The 18,328-nt window shown below is 38.8% G+C and overlaps 1 protein-coding gene across 1 annotated transcript in view; it reads right to left on the bottom strand.

Moving 5' to 3' along the window:
- The window catches only part of SPECC1 (sperm antigen with calponin homology and coiled-coil domains 1), a 308,899-nt gene that overhangs the window by 278,179 nt on the left and 12,392 nt on the right, over nucleotides 1-18,328 (bottom strand). The gene's annotated exons all lie outside the window — the stretch shown is intronic.

The following is an 18,328-nucleotide window of genomic DNA, read 5'->3' as shown; positions in this document are numbered from 1 at the left end:
CATTGCACCCCAGCCTGGGCCACAAGAGTGAAATTGCATCTCAAATATATATATATATAAATGGAAATTTTAGAATTGAAAAATAAAGCACAGTAACCAAACTAAATGGATAGATTTAACATAGAATGAGGGGGCAAGCAAAATAATCAGTGAATTTCAACAGAAAACAATAGAGACCGGGTGCAGTGGCTCACGACTGTAACCCCAGCACTTTGGGAGGCCGGGGCAGGTGGATCACTAGGTCAGGAGTTCCAGAGCAGCCTGGCCAACATGGTGAAACTCTGTCTTTACTAAAAATACAAAAAAGTAGCTAGGCGTTGTGGAGGGCACCTGTAATCCCAGCTACTCAGGAGGCTGAGGCAGGAGAATAGCTTGAACCTGGGAGGCAGAGGTTGCAGTGAGCTGAGACCATGCCACTGCACTCCAGCCTGGGTAACACAGCGAGATGTTGTCTCAAAAAAGTAAAAATAGAAATTACCCAATACAAAGAACAGAAAGAAAACAGACTGGCCAAAAAAAATGAAGAAGAAAGAGGAGGAGCAGGAGGAAAGATGGAAAAAAGGAAAGAAAAGGAGGAAGGGAAGGAGGAAGGGAGGGAGGAAGAAAGTCTCAAACACCACTGAGACTAAAATAAAAGATCCGACACTCTTGTCCTCAGGGTCCAGGAAAGAGACAAAGAGGGCAGAGCTGAAAAAGCATTCAAAAACTAATAGCTGAAAACTTACCAAATTTGGCAAAAGACATAAATCTACAGATTCAAAATGCTGAACTACAAACTAAAAGCCCAATAAAATCCACACCAAAATACATCATACTCAAACTTCTGAAAAGACTAAAAGACAAAAAGCAGTGAAACAACACTTCGCCTATAAGGGAAAAACAATTCAAATAACAGATTTCTTATCAGAAACTAAGGAAGCCAGAAGGAAGTGACACAACAGTTTTCAAGTGCTGAAAGAAAAGAAGTGTCAACACAAAATTCTAGATTCGTAAACATATGCTTCAAGAATCAAAGGGAAACCAAGACATTCTCAGATAAAGGAAAATAAGAGAACATGTTGCCAGCAGATCTACCCTAAAGGAATGGCAGAAGGAAGATCATGCAACAGAATGAAAAATGATGAAAGAAGGAATCCAAAAACATCAAGAAGAAAGAAATAACATGGTAAGCAAAAATACATGTAATTACAATAAAATTTCTATCTCCTCTTAAGACTTCTAAATTATACCGATGGTTGAAAGCAAAAATTATAACCCTGTCTGAAGTGCTTCTAAATGTATGTAGAGAATTATAAATGGGGAAAGTATAGGTTTCTACACTTCCTTGAAGTGGTAAAATGACAACACTGTGAAAAGTTACATATATACACACACACATATATATACCTATATACGTATACATGTAATATAATACTGACAGCAATCACTAGCAACACTATACAAAGAGATAATAATCAAAAACAATTTAGATAAATCAAAGTGAAATTCTAAAAAATATTCAAATAATCTACAAAGACAAGAAGAAAAAAGAAAAAAGGGGAAGACAAACTAAATTTTTTAAAAACATAAATAAAATGGTAGACTTAAGCCGCAACCTATCAATAATTATATAAACGTAAATGATCTAATTATGTCAATTAAAAGACAGAGATAGCAGAGTGAATTTAAAAACAAAGCTATAAGAAATCTGCTGGGCTGGGCGCGGTGGCTCACACCTGTAATCCCAGCACTTTGGGAGGCCAAGGCGGGTGGATCACGAGGTCAAGAGATCGAGACCATCTGGTCAACATGGTGAAACCCTGTCTCTACTAAAAATACAAAAAATTAGCTGGGCATGGTGGCGTGTGCCTGTAATCCCAGCTACTCAGGAGGCTGAGGCAGGAGAATTGTCTGAACCCAGGAGGCGGAGGTTGTGGTGAGCCGAGATCACACCATTGCACTCCAGCCCGGAAAATAAGAGCAAAACTCAGTCTCAAAAAAAAAAAAAAGAAAGAAAGAAACCTGCTTTAGGCCAGGCACAGTGGCTCACGCCTGTAATCCCAGCACTTTAGGAGGCCACAGCAGGTGGATCACCTGAGGTCAGGAGTTTGAGACCAGCAGGGACAACATGATAAAACCCCATCTCTACTAATAATACAAAAAAAATTAGCTGGGCATGGTGGCACGTGCCAGTAGTCCCAGCTACTCAGGAGGTTGAGGCACAAGAATTGCTTGAACCCAGGTGGCAGAAGTTGCAGTGAGCCAAGATTGCGCTGCTGCACTCCAGCCTGGGTGACAGAGCAAGATTCCGTCTCAATTGAAATATATAGATATATGTATAACAATATATGTTGGTTGAAATTAAAAGAATAAAACATATCATGAAAACATTAATGGAAAGAAAGGAATGGCTATATTAATAACATAAAATAGACTTCAGAGAAAAGAAAATTTCAAGAGAGAGAGGAATAAAAGGATCAAGAAAAGATCCTGAAAGAAAAACAAGACAAATCCATCATTATAGTTGGAGACTCAACACCCTGTCTTAACAAATGATAGAACAATTAGACAAAAAAATCAACATGGAGTTGAGAAGAACTTAACACCACTGAATAACAGGATCTAACAGATATTTACAGAACACTCTACCCAACAATAGCAAAACAAACATTCTTTTCAAGTATTCACCGAACATATCCTTACACCCTACCCTGGACCATAAAACAAAGCTCAATAAAGAACTGAATGGGGAGGAAGAAGGTGACAGCTAAAGAGTGTAGGATTTCTTTTAGGAATAATGAAAATGTTCCAAAATTGACTGTGGTGATGTTTGCACAACTCTACAAATATTAAAAGGGCCACTGAATTGTACATTTTAAGTGGGTGAAACATATGGTATGTGGATTATATCTCAGTAACACTTTTTAAAAACACAACACATTTGAAAGAATAGAAGTCATACAGAGTGTGCTCTAGTGGAATCAAACTAGAAAGAAGTTAACGGGAAGATAATGAAGAAAGTCTCCGAATGCTTGAAAACTGGACAACACATTTCTAAAATCATCCATGGGTCAAAGATATTAATTTTTGATATTCATTTTTATTCAGTTTAATGTTTTGTTTTTTGAGACAGAGTCTCACACTGTCACCCGGGCTAGAGTGCAATGGTGCAAAATCGGCTTACTGCAACCTCCGCCTCCTGGGTTCAAGCGATTCCCCTGCCTCAGCCTCCTGAGTAGCTGGGATTACAGGTGCCCGCCACCACGCCCAGCTAATTTTTTGTATTTTTAGTAGAGACAGGGTTTCACTATGTTGGCCAGGCTAGTCTTGAACTCCTGACCTCATGATCTGCCCGCCTCGGCTTCCCAAAGTGCTAGGATTACAGGCGTAAAAACTGGCACCTGTCCAGTTTAATGTATTTTTTAAAATTTCTTAAAAGAAATAAACTGAATAAAAGTGAGTATCAAAATTTGTGAGACATAGTTAAAGAAATGCTGAGAGGGAAATTTATAACACTAAATGCTTACATTAGAAAAAAGAAGTCTCAAATCAATAGTCTCTACTCTCATCTCAAGAACATAGAAGATGAAGGTCAAAATAAACATAAAACAAGCAAAAGAAAGAAAATATAAAAATAAATCAGTAAAATTGAAAACAGAAACACAATAGAGAAAATCAATGAAACAAAGTATTGATTCTTCACAAGATTAATAAAATTGACAAACCTCTAGCAAGGCTAACAAAGAAAAAAGAGAGAAGACACAGATTACCAGCTATTAGAATGAAAGCATAATTACAAACAATTCTACACATATAAATTTGACAATGTAGATGAAATGGACTAATTACTGAAAAAACACAAATTACCACAACTCCCCCAGTATGAAACAGATAATTTGGATAGCCTGATAACTACTGAGAAAATTGAATTTGTAATTTAAAAACTCTTAAAACAGAAACACTAAACTTAAAATTTTATAAATAATAGATAAGGTAATTAATTATACCCTTCCCTAGAAAATAAAAACAATGACAAATTATTTTGCAAGACTCACACCTGTACTCTCAGCACTTTGGGAGGCCAAGGTGGGTGGATCACCTGCAGTCAGCAGTTTGAGACTAGCCTGATCAACATGGTGAAACCTTGTCTCTACTTAAATGCAAAAATTAGCCGGGCAGGGTGGCAGATAAAAGAAAAAGAAAACTGCAGACCAATATCCTTCATGAATAGACACATAACTCCTTAAACTCCTTAACAAAATATTAGCAAGTAGAAGCAATATATAAAAATAATTACACACCATGATCAAGTGGGACTTATTCCAGAAATGCAAGGCTGGTTCAATATTTGAAAACAAAACAATCCAGGTAATCCACCATATGAATGTACTAAAGAGGAAAACCACATGATAACATTAATCAATGTAGAAAAAATCATTTGTCAAGATCCAATATCCATTCATGATACTCTAAAAAGAAATAGAAATAGAAGGGAAATTCCTTAACTTGATAAAGAACATCTACAAAAGCTTACAGCTAACCTATACTTAATAGAGAGCAACTAAATGCTTTCCCCTAAGATCAGGGACAAGGCAAGGATGTTCACTCTCATTGGTCTTATTTAACACAGCCCTGAAATTCTAACTTGTGCAAAATGACAAGAAAGGGAAATGAAAGACCTGCAGATTGGAAAGGAAGAAATAAAACTGTTCCTGTTTGCAGATGACATTATTGTCTACATAGAAAATGTAAAGCAACTGGGGTAGGAGGGCAGTGGAGAAATACTGGTCAAAGGATACAAAATTTCAGTTAGACAGGAGGAATGTGTTCAAGATATCTATTGCACAACATGGTGACTATACTTAATAACAATATTTTGTATCCTTGAAAAATGCTAAGACTAGAAGTTAAATGCTCTCACCACAAAAATGATAACTATGTGAAGTAACACATATGTTAATTAACACAATGTATACTATTCCAAAACATCACAGTTCTACATGTTAAATACATAAAATTTTATCTGTCAGTTTAAAAACGCATGATTTTGGCCAGGCACAGTGGCTCACACCTATAATCCCAGCACTTTAGGAGGCTGAGGCAGGTGAATAACTTGATCAGGAGTTCGAGACCAGCATGGCCAACATGGTGAAACCCCATCTCTACTAATAATACAAAAATTAGCAGGATGTGGTGGTGAACGCCTGTAATCCCAGCTACTTAGGAGGGTGAGGCACGAGAATCGCTTAAACCAGGGAGGCAGAGGTTGCAGTGAGCTGGGTCCACTGCACTCCAGACTCCATCTCAAAAAAAAAAATAAACAAAATAAAGCATAATTTTTCTTAAATGCAAAGTGGCTGGGCAAGGTGGCTCACGCCTGTAATCCCAGCACTCTGGGAGGCTGAGGTGGGAGGATCACCTGAGGTCGGGAGTTTGAGATGAGCCTGACCAACATAGTGAAACCCCACCTCTACTAAAAATACAAAAATTAGCCAGGTGTGGTGGTGCACACCTGTAATCTCAGCTACTCAGGAGGCTGAGGCAGGAGAATCACTTGAACCCAGGAGGTGGAGGTTGCAGTGAGCCAAGATCACGCCATTGCACTCCAGCCTGGGCAACGGAGCGAGACTTCATCTCAAAAAAAAAAAAAGGCAAAGCAACCTAATTAAAAAAAAATTAAAACTAATAAGTAAATTCAGTAAGTCTTCAGGATATATGATGAACATACAAAAATCAGTTGAGCTGGGCACAGGAGGATTGGTTTAGGCCAGTAGTTTGAGGCTGTAATGCACAATAATTGTGCCTATGAGTAGCCACTGTGTTCCAGTATGAGCAACATAATGAGACCACATCTCTAGTAAAAAAAAAAAAAAAAAAGTGTGTCTCTATGTACTAGCAATAAGCACATGGATACTGAAATTAAAAACATAATAAATACTGTTTTTAATTGCCTGCAAAAAACAAAATACTTAGGTATAAATCTAACAAAATGTGCAGGACTTGTTGCTGAAAACTACAAAATGCTGATAAAAGAAATCAAAGAAGACTTAAATAGAGTGAAATATACCATGCTTATAGGTTGGAAAACATAATGTAGTAAAGATGTCAATTTTATCCAAATTATTATACAGATTTTCATGATTACTACCAAAATCCCAGAAAAATTTTATATAGATATAGGCAAGAGTATACTAAAATGTATATGGAAATGGAAAGGAACTAGAGTAGCTAAAACAAATTTGAAAAAGAACAATAAGGTGGGAAGAATCAGTCTATTCAGTTTCAAGACTTACATACCTACAGTAATCAAGACTGTGATATTGACAGAGGGACAGACACAGATCAATGCAACCAAATAGAGAACTGAGAAAGAAGTACACACAAATATGCCCAAATGATTTCTGACAAAGGTGCTAAAACACTTCAATGGGGGAAGATGTTTCTCAAATGCACATCCATAGGCAAAAAGATGAACCTGAGTCTCACGCCCTACAGAAAAATTAACTCAAAACAACACATAAGATGTACATCTATAAAACATTTAGAAAAAGATAGGGGAAAATCTCTGGGATGCAAGCCTAGGCAAAGAATTTTTAGACTTGATGCCAAAAGAAGATCTATAAGGCAGGTCACAGTGGCTCACATCTGAAATTCCAGCACTTTAGGAGGCCAAGGCGGGGAATCACTATCACTTGAGGTCAGGAGTTCGAGACCAGCCTGGACAATGTGGTGAAACCCCATCTCTACTAAAAAAAAAAAATACAAAAATTAGCCAGACATGATGGTTGGCACCTGTAAACCCAGCTACTTGGGAGGCTGAGGCAGGAGAATTGCTTGAACCCGGGAGGAGGAGGCTGCAGTGAGCAAAGATCGTGCCACTGCACTCCAGCCTAGGCAACAGAGAGACACTCTATCTCAAATAAAAAAAAAAAAATCTATAAAAGGAAAAAGTAATAAGCTGGACTTCATCAAAAGTTTTTCTGTGTGAAAGACCCTGTTACAAGGATGAAAGGACAAATATTTACAAACCATACATCCAACAAAGAATGAGTACCAAAAATATATAAAGAACTCAACAGTAAAAAAAAAACAAAAAATCCAATTAGAAAATGGGTGAAAGACATGAACAAACATTTCAACAAAGAGGATATATATATGACAAGTTTGCACATGAAAAGATTTTCAACCACATTAGCCATTAGAGAAATGAAAATTAAAACACTAATATCACTGTATATCTATCAGAATGGTTAAAAGAAAAAATAATGACAACACCAAATGCTGGTGAAAATGAAGAGAAAGTAGGTAAATAACATAACTGGTGAGAAGGTACAATGGTATAGCCATTCTGGAAAACAGTTCAGCAGTTTCCTTTTTTTTTTTTTTTTTTTGAGACAGAGACTCTCTCTGTTACCCAGGCTGGAGTGCAATAGTGCGATCTTGGCTCACTGCAACCTCCGCCTTCCCAGTCAAGCGATTCTTCTGCCTCAGCCTCCAGAGTAGCTGGGACTACAGGCATGCGCCACCATGCCTGGCTAATTTTTGTATTTTTAGTAGAGATGGGGTTTCACCATATTGGCCAGGCTGGTCTCAAACTCTTGACCTCGTGATCCACTAGCCTCGGTCTCCCAAAGTGTTGGGATTACAGGCGTGAGCCACTGCACCCAGCCTCAGAAGTTTCTTAAAAAGCTAAGCATGTAACCATCATACAACCTAGCAACCGCACTATAAGCATTTTACCTCAGAGCAATGAAAACTTATGTTCACACAAAAGTCTGTACACAAATGTTCATGTTCACAGCAGATTCATTAGTAATAGTAAAACACCAGGATATATATAACCCAGAAGTCCTTTAGTGAGTAAATAATTAAACAGACTGGTGCATCTGTATAAGTCAGCAATAAAAATGAAACAAGCTATTGATACACACAACCTGGATTAACTTCCAGAGGATTATACTTAGAGAAAAAAGCCAATTCCAAAGGTTGTATCCTATATAATCCTATTTATATAGCATTCTTGAAATGACAAAATTGTAGAAATTTCATACAGATTAGTGATTTTCAGGGATGAAGGAGGGGGTTAGGAAGAAAGGATTTGGGTGTGGCTATAAAAGGATAACGGGGGAAGGATCCTTATGGTGATAGAAATGTTCCATATCTTGGCTGGATCAATGTCAAAATCCTGGTTGTGGTATTGTACTATAGTTTTGAAAGATGTCACCATGGCCGGGCACGGTGGCTCATGCCTGTAATCCCAGCACATTGGGAGGCCGGGGTGGGTGGATCATCTGAGGTCAGGAGTTTGAGACCATCTTGGCCAACATGGTGAAGCCCTGTCTCTACCAAAAATACAAAAATTAGCTGGGCATGGTGGCAGGTGCCTGTAACCCCAGCTATTCGGGAGGCTGAGGCAAGAGAATCACTTGAACCCAGAGGTTGCAGTGAGCCGAGATCGTGCCATTGCATTCCAGCCTGGGTGACAAGAGTGAAACTCCATCTCAAAAAAAAAAAAAAAAGAAAGAAAGAAAAGAAAATACAGATATCACCATGGGGGAACTTGGTAAAGTGTACCAGGGTTTCCTCTGTATTTCTTAGAAATGTAAATAATTCTACCAAAATAAAATTAATGGAGATTTTTAAAGGCAATAACCAAATATGTTATGTAAAACTTGACTGACTCCTGGATTTTAAAAACAAAAGTAAAACTCATTTTTTAAATGATTAAGAAAATTTAGAAGAAAAAAGAAATCAGGGTTGACCCTCTAGGAAAAAAGAAAAAAATTTAAATATGAACTATAGATTAAATGATATTATTGGTTTAGTATTATTCTTCACTGTGATAATATTAAGGTTGTACAGAAGAATACTCATGTCTTAGGAAATAAACACTGAAATATTTATGGATGAAGTTTTAAAATGTCTGCAATATACTTTCAAATGTGTGAGCCAACAAAATTTTAAAAAGACAAATATGTATGTAAGCACACACACAAATATAGACCTAATACACATACAGACACATATACACGCATACATATATGACGAGAGAGAGAGAGAAGAAAGCCCACAAATGTGTCAAAATGTTAATGCCTTATCAATCTAGATGAAAGGTGTATAGGAATTCACTGTATTATTCTTTCAACTTTTCTGTAGGTTTGAATTTTTTAAAATAAAAAATTGGGGGAAGGGCCGAGCACTGTGGCTCATGCCTCACTTTGGGAGGCCAAGGCAGGTGGATCACGAGGTCAGGCGTTCAAGACCAGCCTGGCCAACATGGTGAAACCCCATCTCTACCAAAACTATAAAAAATTAGCCGGGTGTGGTGGTGCATGCCTGTAATCACAGCTTCTCAGGATGCTGAAGCAGGAGAATCACTTGAACTTGGGAGGCAGAAGTTGTAGTGAGCCAAGATTGTGCTACTATACTCCAGCCTGGGTGACAGAGCAAGATTCTGTCTCAAAAAAAAAAAAAAAAAAAGGGAGGAAGGGAAATCAACTTCCAGTCCGACAGTGTGAGCAGCTCTACTAACCCAGTCCCCAGTGAGACTGGGAAAAACAAGTTTTTTGGGGTTTGGGGGGTTGTTTTGAGACAGAATTTCACATTTCACCCAGGCTGGAGTTAAGTGGCACAATCTCGGCTCACTGCAACCTTAGTCCCACAGGTTCAAGCGATTCTCCTGCCTCAGGCTCCTGAGTAGCTGGGATTATAGGCATCTGCCACCACACCCATCTAATTTTTGCAGTTTTAGCTGAGACGGGGTTTTGCCATGTTGGCCAGGCTGGTCTCGAACTCCTGATCTCAGGTGATCCACCCACCTCGGCCTCCCGATGTGCTAGGATTACAGGCATGAGCCACTGTGCCCAGCCAAAACTACTTTTCAAAAATCAACCACTGACAAGCTCTGGAAATGGTCCTAAGGACAAACAGCAAGTAAAGAAACATCAACTCAAGGAAATCTATGACTATTCAGTAAGAAAGGCAATAGTTTGTGGTATTTGAACCAAGACTGCTTCTTCGCTCCTCACTGTCAGCTAGTCAAGTAAAGACTCCACTCAAGACTGCTACTGACGAGAACACGTCCCCTCTTCCCACAGACCAAGGACACTGGGCTCTCTCACCCAGGTCCTAGTAGGAGGGCTGTCTTCCCAGAAGAAGAAGGACATTAGTGCTTCTCATCCTGCTACCAGCTAACCACCTGTTGATGAGGCTAAGTCCTGGGTGAGTGTGGTTGGGAGGTGGGGACTCCCTTCTTCTATCCAGCCCCTACTCATAAAATGGAGGCTATACCTTAAGTTCAGTGTGCTGGGAATACTGAAGCCTGGATCACCCCTGCCCTGGCTCATAAGGCAGTGGTTTCACAGCCAGAGAGGCAAGTCAAGAGGACTTCAGGCCACTGTCCCTACTCCCATCAAGTGCTTGGCTCCTGGAGCAGAGTATCACTCAGAAAGAAGCTTACCATTGTTTCCACTTCTAGCTCAAAAACCCTGATTCAATAATTTTACCTAGAGAGATAGCTCCTAATCTCTTCTGCGAGGAACTGACTTGATTTGCAGTGGTTTGGAGTTCAAGCCTAAGGGCACATTCAAGAATGGTAAATGTTGTGGTGAAAGGCATGTGGGAAAAGATTCATGAATTTAATGAAGATACAGCCTCAACTATAGGCTGGCTAGTTTGCAGAAGAGAACTGGAACATATAATGGCTGGGAGGAGTTTTTTCAGGATCAGAATATCAAACACTAAGTTTAGGCCGGGCGCCTTGAATCTAAGACAACAGCAGTCTTACTCTTAGTTCCTGTAATCCCAGCACCTTGAGAGGCCGAGGTGGGTGGATCACTTGAGGTCAGGAGTTCAAGACCAGCATAGCAAATATGGTGAAATCCCATCTCTACTAAAAATACAAAAATTAGCCAGGCGTGGTGGCATGCACCTGTAGTCCCAGCCACTTCGGAGGATGAGGCAGGAGAATTGGTGGAACCCGGGGGGTTGAGGTTGCACTAAGCCAAGATCGTGCCACTGGACTCCAGCCTGGGCAACAGAATGAGACTCCATCTTAAAAAAAAAAAATCAAATACTAACTTTAGAAACTATTTAAAGGAGCCAAAATTTAATTGTATTAGTTTATAGAAAAATTTTTATGCTCTATAGCATTGTTGAAAATAATTAGCTAACAATTAGTGGAGTTCAACAGCTGTTAAATCTGGTAACCATTTAGGAAGAGAGCCCTATCAATATCACTGTCATTTGAGGCTGACAGTAGGCACACCCAAAGCTGTGCCTCCTTGAGGAGCAACATCAAAGGTTTAGCACTGTCAGGGTACTATGGTTTGGATATGGTTTGTTTGGCCCCACTAAGTCTCATGTTGAAATGTGTTCCCCAGTCCTGGAGGTGGGGCCTTATTGGAAGGTATCTGAGTCATGGAGGCATTTCCCTCCTGAATGGTTTGGTGCCATTCTTGGAAGAATGAGTGAGTTCTTATTCTTAGTTCCTGCAACAGCTGGTTGTCAAAAAGAGTCTGGCACATCCCCCCCATCTCTCATTTCCACTCTCACCGTGTGATCTCACTGGTTCCCCTTCCCTTTATGCAATGAATGGAAGCAGCCTGAAGCCCTCACCAGAAGCAGATATTGATGTCATGCTTCTTGTACAGCCTTCAGAGCCATGAGCCCAATAAACCTCTTTTCTTTATAAATTATCCAGTCTCAGGTATTCCTTTACAGCAAGACAAATGGACCAAGATAGGGGCAATTGCCTTCATTAAAATAGTCTATGCAGTCACTAAACAAATAAACAAATAATAAGAGGCTCCAGAGGTGGGAGGCCAATACTCAGAGTTCCTACAATACAGTATCTGAAAAGTCCAGTTTCCAACCAAATATATATATAGGCCAGATGTGGTAGCTTAATGTCTGTAATCCCCGCACTTTGGGAGGCTGAGGTGGGTGGATCAATGAAGGTCAGGAGTTCAAGAACAGCCTGGCCAACATAGTGAAACCCCATCTGTACTAAAAATATAAAAATTAGCCAGGCATAGTGGTAGACACCTGTAATCCCAGCTACTCAGGCAAGAGAATTGCTTGACCCAGGAGGCAGAGGTTGCAGTAAGTTGAAATTACACCAATGCACTCCAGCCTGGGCAACAGAGCAAGAGTCCAACTAATATTTTTATATATGAGGCATGAAAAGAAACAAGGAAGCATGAACCATACTTTCTGTGGTTATGATAGGGTGGGGTATGACGGGGGAAGCAGACAAGGGAAACTGCAAGTAAGAGGAAACAGTTATCAGATTGAACAGAAAAAGACTTCAGCATAATCATTATAAATATGTCCATGGAATTAAAGAAAAGCATAATTAAAGAAGTACAGGAAAGTATCACAACAATACAACTCCAAGTAGAGAATATCAATAAAGGAACAGAAATTATAATAAATGATAAAATGGAAATTCTGGAGTTGAAAGGTAGAATAACTAAAATTAAAAATTCACTAGAGAAGGCTCGACATTATATTTGAACTGGCAGAAGAAAAATTCAGTTGAGTACGAATATACGTCAATAGACATTATTCAAATGAAAAACAAAAAGAATGAAGAAAAATGAACAGAATCTCAGCAAAATATGGCACATGATTAATCACATTAACTTATGCATACTGAGAATATTGGAAGGAGATGAGAAAGGGAAAGAGGAAGAAAAAAATATTCAATTAATGGCCAGCAACTTCCTGGATTTTTTAAAAAAATAACAACCTAAGGCCGGGCATGGTGGCTCACGCCTGTAATCCCAGCGCTTTGGGAGGCCGAGGAAGGAAGATCACAAGGTCAGGAGTTTGAGACCAGCCTGGCCAATATAGTGAAACCCTGTCTCTACTGAAAACACAAAAATTAGCCCGGCATGTTGGCACATGCCTGTAGTCCCAGCTACTCTGGAGGCTGAGGCAGAAGAATCACTTGAACCCGGAAGGTGAAGGTTGCAGTGAGCCAAGATCATGCCACTGCACTCTAGTCTGAACGACACAGCAAGACTCTGTCTCAAAATAAATAAATAAATAACCTACACAATCAGGAAACTCAATGAATTCCAAGTTGAATGAATACCAAAAGATCCACAAACACACATACCATGGTAAAAATACTGAAAGTCAAAAACAGAGAACATCTTAAAAGCAGCTAGAGCTTTCTCGCTCCCCGGCCATCTTAGCATCTGCTCTTGGTTGGGGGCCGTGCCGCACCTAAGGCAGGAAGATGGTGGCCGCAAAGAAGATGAAAAAGTCGCTGGAGTCGATCAACTCTAGGCTTCAACTCATTATGAAAAGCGGAAAGTAGGCCAGGCGCGGTGGCTCACGCCTATAATCCCAGCACTTTGGGAGGCCGAGGCAGGTGGATCACGAGGTCAAGAGATCGAGACCATCCTGGTCAACATGGTGAAACCCCGTCTCTACTAAAAATACAAAAAAATTAGCTGGGCATGGTGACGTGTGCCTGTAATCCCAGCTACTTGGGAGGCTGAGGCAGGAGAATTGCTTGAACCCAGGAGGCGGAGGTTGTGGTGAGCCAAGATCGCGCCATTGCACTCCAGCCTGGGTAACAAGAGCGAAACTCCATCTAAAAAAAAAAAAAAGAAAAGAAAAGAAGAAAAGCGGAAAGTACGTGCTGGGGTACAAGCAGACTCTGAAGATGATCAGACAAGGCAAAGCGAAATTGGTCATTCTCGCTAACAACTGCCCAGTTTTGAGGAAATCCAAAATAGAGTACTATGCAATGTTAGTCAAAACTGGTGTCCATCATTATAGTGGCAATAATATTGAACTGGGCACAGCACGTGGAAAATACTACAGAGTGTGCACACTGGCTATCATTGATCCAGGTGATTCTGACATCATTAGAAGCATGCCAGAACAGACTGGTGAAAAGTAAACCATGCAAAATTTTCCTTTAATAAAATTTTTTCAAGCTTGTTTTTAAAAAAAAAAAAAAAAAAAAGCAGCTAGAGGAAGACTTAAAAGAGAACCTCACTTATAAAAGAAACTCACTTATAAAAGAACCACAATAATATAAACAGTTGACCTCTCATCAGAAATAATGAATGATAACATATTTAAAGTCCTCAAAGAAAAAAAAGTATTAACCAAGATTCCTATATACAACAAAGCTATCTTTCAAAAATATAAAAAATATATATTCAAAAAAATGAAACCAGGGTCTTGAAGAGGTATCTGTATACCCATGTGCATAGCAGCATTATTCACAATAGCCAAAAGGTAGAAGCAACCCAAGGGTCCATCAACAAATGAATAAACAAAATGTGGTCTATGTATACACAATGGAATATTATTCAGTATTAAAAAGGAATGAAATTCTGACATATGCTACATGGCTAAACCTTGAGGACACTATGCTAACTGAAATAAGCCAGCCGCAAAAGGACAAATACTGTATTACTTCACTTACATGAACTACAGTAGTCAAATTCAGAGATAGAAAGTAGAACAGTAACGGGGAGTTTTTGTTTATTGGGTCCAGAATTTCAGTCTTGCAAGATAAAGAGTTCTGGAGACAGATGGTGGTGAGGGTTGTATAATAATATAAATATACTTTATACTACTGAACTGTACACTTAAAAATGATTAAGCAGGAGACCAGGCACGGTGGCTCATGCCTGTAATCCAAGCACTTTGGGAGGCCAAGGCAGGCAGATCCCTTGAGGCCAGGAGTTCGAGACTAGCCTGGCCAACATGGCCAAACCCCATCTCTGATAAACATACAAAAATTAGCCGAGCATGACTGCATATACGTATAATCCCAGCTACCTGTGAGGCTGAGGCACGAGAATCACTTGAACCCAGGAGGCTGAGGTTGCAGTGAGTTGAGATCACATCACAGCATTCCAGCCTGGATGAGAGAGCAAGACTCTGTCCCAAAAAAAAAAAAATGAAAAATGTGACTCACGCCTGTAATCCCAGCACTCTGGGAGGCCGGAGCGGGTGGATCACGAGGTCAAGAGATCGAGACCATCCTGGTCAACATGGTGAAACCCTGTCTCTACTAAAAATACAAAAAATTAGCTGGGCATGGTGGTGCGTGCCTGTAATCCCAGCTACTCAGGAGGCTGAGGCAGGAGAATTGCCTGAACCCAGAAGGCGGAGGTTGCAGTGAGCCAAGATCCACCATTGCACTCCAGCCTGGGTAACAAGAGCGAAACTCCGTCTCAAAAAAAAGATAATTAAGCAGGAAACAAGAGATTGCTGCTGAGAAGGAGAAAGCATATGAAGGACCAAGGCTCACGAGAGCAAAAACTTTTTAGTGATTAAAATGGTACCTTTTATACGTATCTTGCCACTTTGTTGTGGTAAAAATGGGCAGGAAATGAAGGTGAAATAAAGACATCCCAGATAAACAAAAATAGAGAATTTGTTGCCTTATAAGAAACACTAGAGGAAGTTCTTCAGGCTGAAAGCCAGTGATCCCAGAGGATAATCTGAATTTACACAGAAAACCAAAGCGTACCTATCAAGGTTATTCTGTAACTGTGACACTAAAAATGCATATTTTTCTCCTTTCTTCTCTGAATTGATTTAAAAAGCAATTGCATAAAATATTATATATAATGCATATTGTTGAACTTATATAGAAATATACTTGTAATATATTTGCAAATAACTGCATGAAAGAGAGAGTTGGAACAAAGCTGTTATTAGGCTAAGGAAATTACTATAGATAGGAAAGTAATATAACGATAGGGAACTTAAAAATAAAATTTAAAAAATTTAAAAATAATAATTACAACAATAGTATGGTTGGGTTTGTAATATTAATAAATGTAATAAAAAATACCATAAAAAGGGGAAAGACAATAGAACTGCATAGGAATAACATTTCTATATCTCATTAGAATTAAATTATGAGTAAAGACATACATGTTAAACCCTAGATACTAAAAAATAACTCACATAAACACAGTAAAAAAAGAAATAAAAGAATTAAAAAGTTTGTATTAGTTTCCTCAGGCTACAGTAACAAACTACCACAAACTGAGTGGCTTAACACAACAGAAATGTATTCTCTCCCCATTCTGGATGCTAAAAGTCTGCACTCAAGGTGAGTACAGGGCCATGCTCCCTGTGAAGGCTCTAGGAAAGAATCCTCCCTTGTCTCCCAGCTTCCAGGGGTTCTCAGTAATCCTAAGTGCTCCTTGGCTTGTAGTTGCATCACTCCTAGCAACCAGAAGGGAAATAATAAAGATTAAAGCAAAAAATAATGAAATCAAAAGTAGAAAAACAATAGAAAAAATAAATAAAACCAAAAGTTAGTTCTTTGAAAAGATCAACCAAGTTAACAAAATTAACCTTTTAGCTAGACTGACAAAGAAAAAAGAGGGAAGACTCAAATTACTAGAATCAGAAATGAAAGAGAGGACATTACTAATGAGGGATTAGAAAAGAATATTATGAACAAATGTGTGCCAACAAATTAGAAAATTTAGATGAAATAAACAGATTACTAGGAAGACACCAACTACCAAAATTTACTCAAGAAGAAAGACATTTGAATGAGCTATAACAAGGGAAGAGGCTGAATTGGCAATCAAGAAACTATCTACAAAGAAAATCCCAGGCCCAGAAGATTTCACTGTGAAATTCTATCAAACTTATAAATTAGTATCAGTTCTTTACAAACTCCTCCAAAAAACAGAACAGATCTCTATTCACAGGTGATATGATCTTATATTTAGACAATCCTAAGGAAACTACTAAGACACTAATGATAACTGTTCAAAAAGTTCAGCAAGGTTGCAGGGAGGGAGGAGGGAACACTTCCCAACTCATTTATGAGACTAGTATTACCCTGACACCTAAATCAGGTAAAGATATCACAAGAAAACTACTCACTGGTATCTCTTCTGAATATGGATATGAAAATCCCCAACAAAATACTAGCAAAACAGTTTCAGCAACATGTAAAAAGAATTATATACCATGATCATATGGGATTTATGCAAGGAATGAAAGGTTGGTTTAAAAATATAATATCTGAGGCCAGGCAGAGTGGCTCACGCCTGTAATCCCAGCACTTTGGGAGGCCGAGGCGGTGGATGACCTGAGGTCAGGTGTTTGAGACTAGCCTGGCCAACATTGTGAAACCTCGTCTCTACTAAAAATACAAAAAATTAGCTCAAGAGGCTGAGGCAGGAGAATCTCTTGAACTTGGGAGACGGAGGTTGCAGTGAGCCGAGATCGTGTCATTGCACTCCAGCCTGAGTAACAAGAGCAAGACTCTGAATTCAAAAAAAAAAAAAAAGCTTATTATCTGAAAGTCAATTGATTATATCAATAGAATAAAAATCATATGATCATCTCAATGGACACAGAAAGAGCATTCAATAAAATCCACCACCCTTTCATGATATGAATAGAAGGGAATAAAAACAGTCAGAAATAAATTTATCCAAATAAGTGCAAAACTTATACTCTAGAAGCTATAGAACACTGTTAAAAGAAATTAAAGGTTTAAATAAATGAAAAACTATCCCATGTTCATGGATCAAAAGATTTAGCATTGGTAATGCTCTCCAAATTGATCTATAAATTCAACAAAATCCTTATCAAAATCCCAGATGAAGCCAGACACAGTGGCTCACACCTGTAATCCCAACACTTTGGGAGGCCAAGATGCGCAGATCACCTGAGGTCAGGAGTTCGAGACCAGCATGACCTACATGGAAAAATCCCATCTCTACTAGATAAACAGTGCATGTTCTCACTCAGATGTGGTTGCTAAAAAGAAAATGGGGTCATAGAATTAAAAGGGGAAGCTCAGGAAAAGTTATTTTATAGATACAAATTCACTGCTATACAAGAAGAATAAGTTTTAGTGTTGAGTAGCACTGTAGGGTGAGTATAGTTACCAATAATATATTGTACATGTTCAAAAAGGTAGAATAGATTTTGGATGTTCGCAACCAAAGGAATGATAAATGTTTGCAATGATGGATATCTTAATTACCCTGATTCGATCATTACACATTGCATATATGTATCAAAATATCACTCTGTCCTCATAAATATGTATAATTATTACATGTCAACAAAAAATATTCACATCATCTTTTCTCTGTGTGTGTCCATGTCTAAATTTCGATTGGCTCATTCTGGGTCATAGTTGATTACTGCGCCCAAAGTGAAGTCTACTTCCAAAAGAAGGGAAGAGGGAACACTGAATAGACAAAACTTACAGTTTTTCATGTCCGCTTTTCTATGAGATTGTGAACACACAGAAATAGGGTTTTTATCTACATTGGGCAAGGTTTATTAAGGAAAATAGAATTCAAGAGAAGCAGTTCAATAGAGG

Source organism: Aotus nancymaae, unplaced genomic scaffold (genome assembly GCF_030222135.1).
Source record: "Aotus nancymaae isolate 86718 unplaced genomic scaffold, 86718_ANA_hifiasm-v0.15.2.pri h1tg000018l, whole genome shotgun sequence".
Classification (NCBI taxonomy): Eukaryota; Metazoa; Chordata; class Mammalia; order Primates; family Aotidae; genus Aotus; species Aotus nancymaae.
This window is presented reverse-complemented; position numbering and strand designations above follow the sequence as displayed.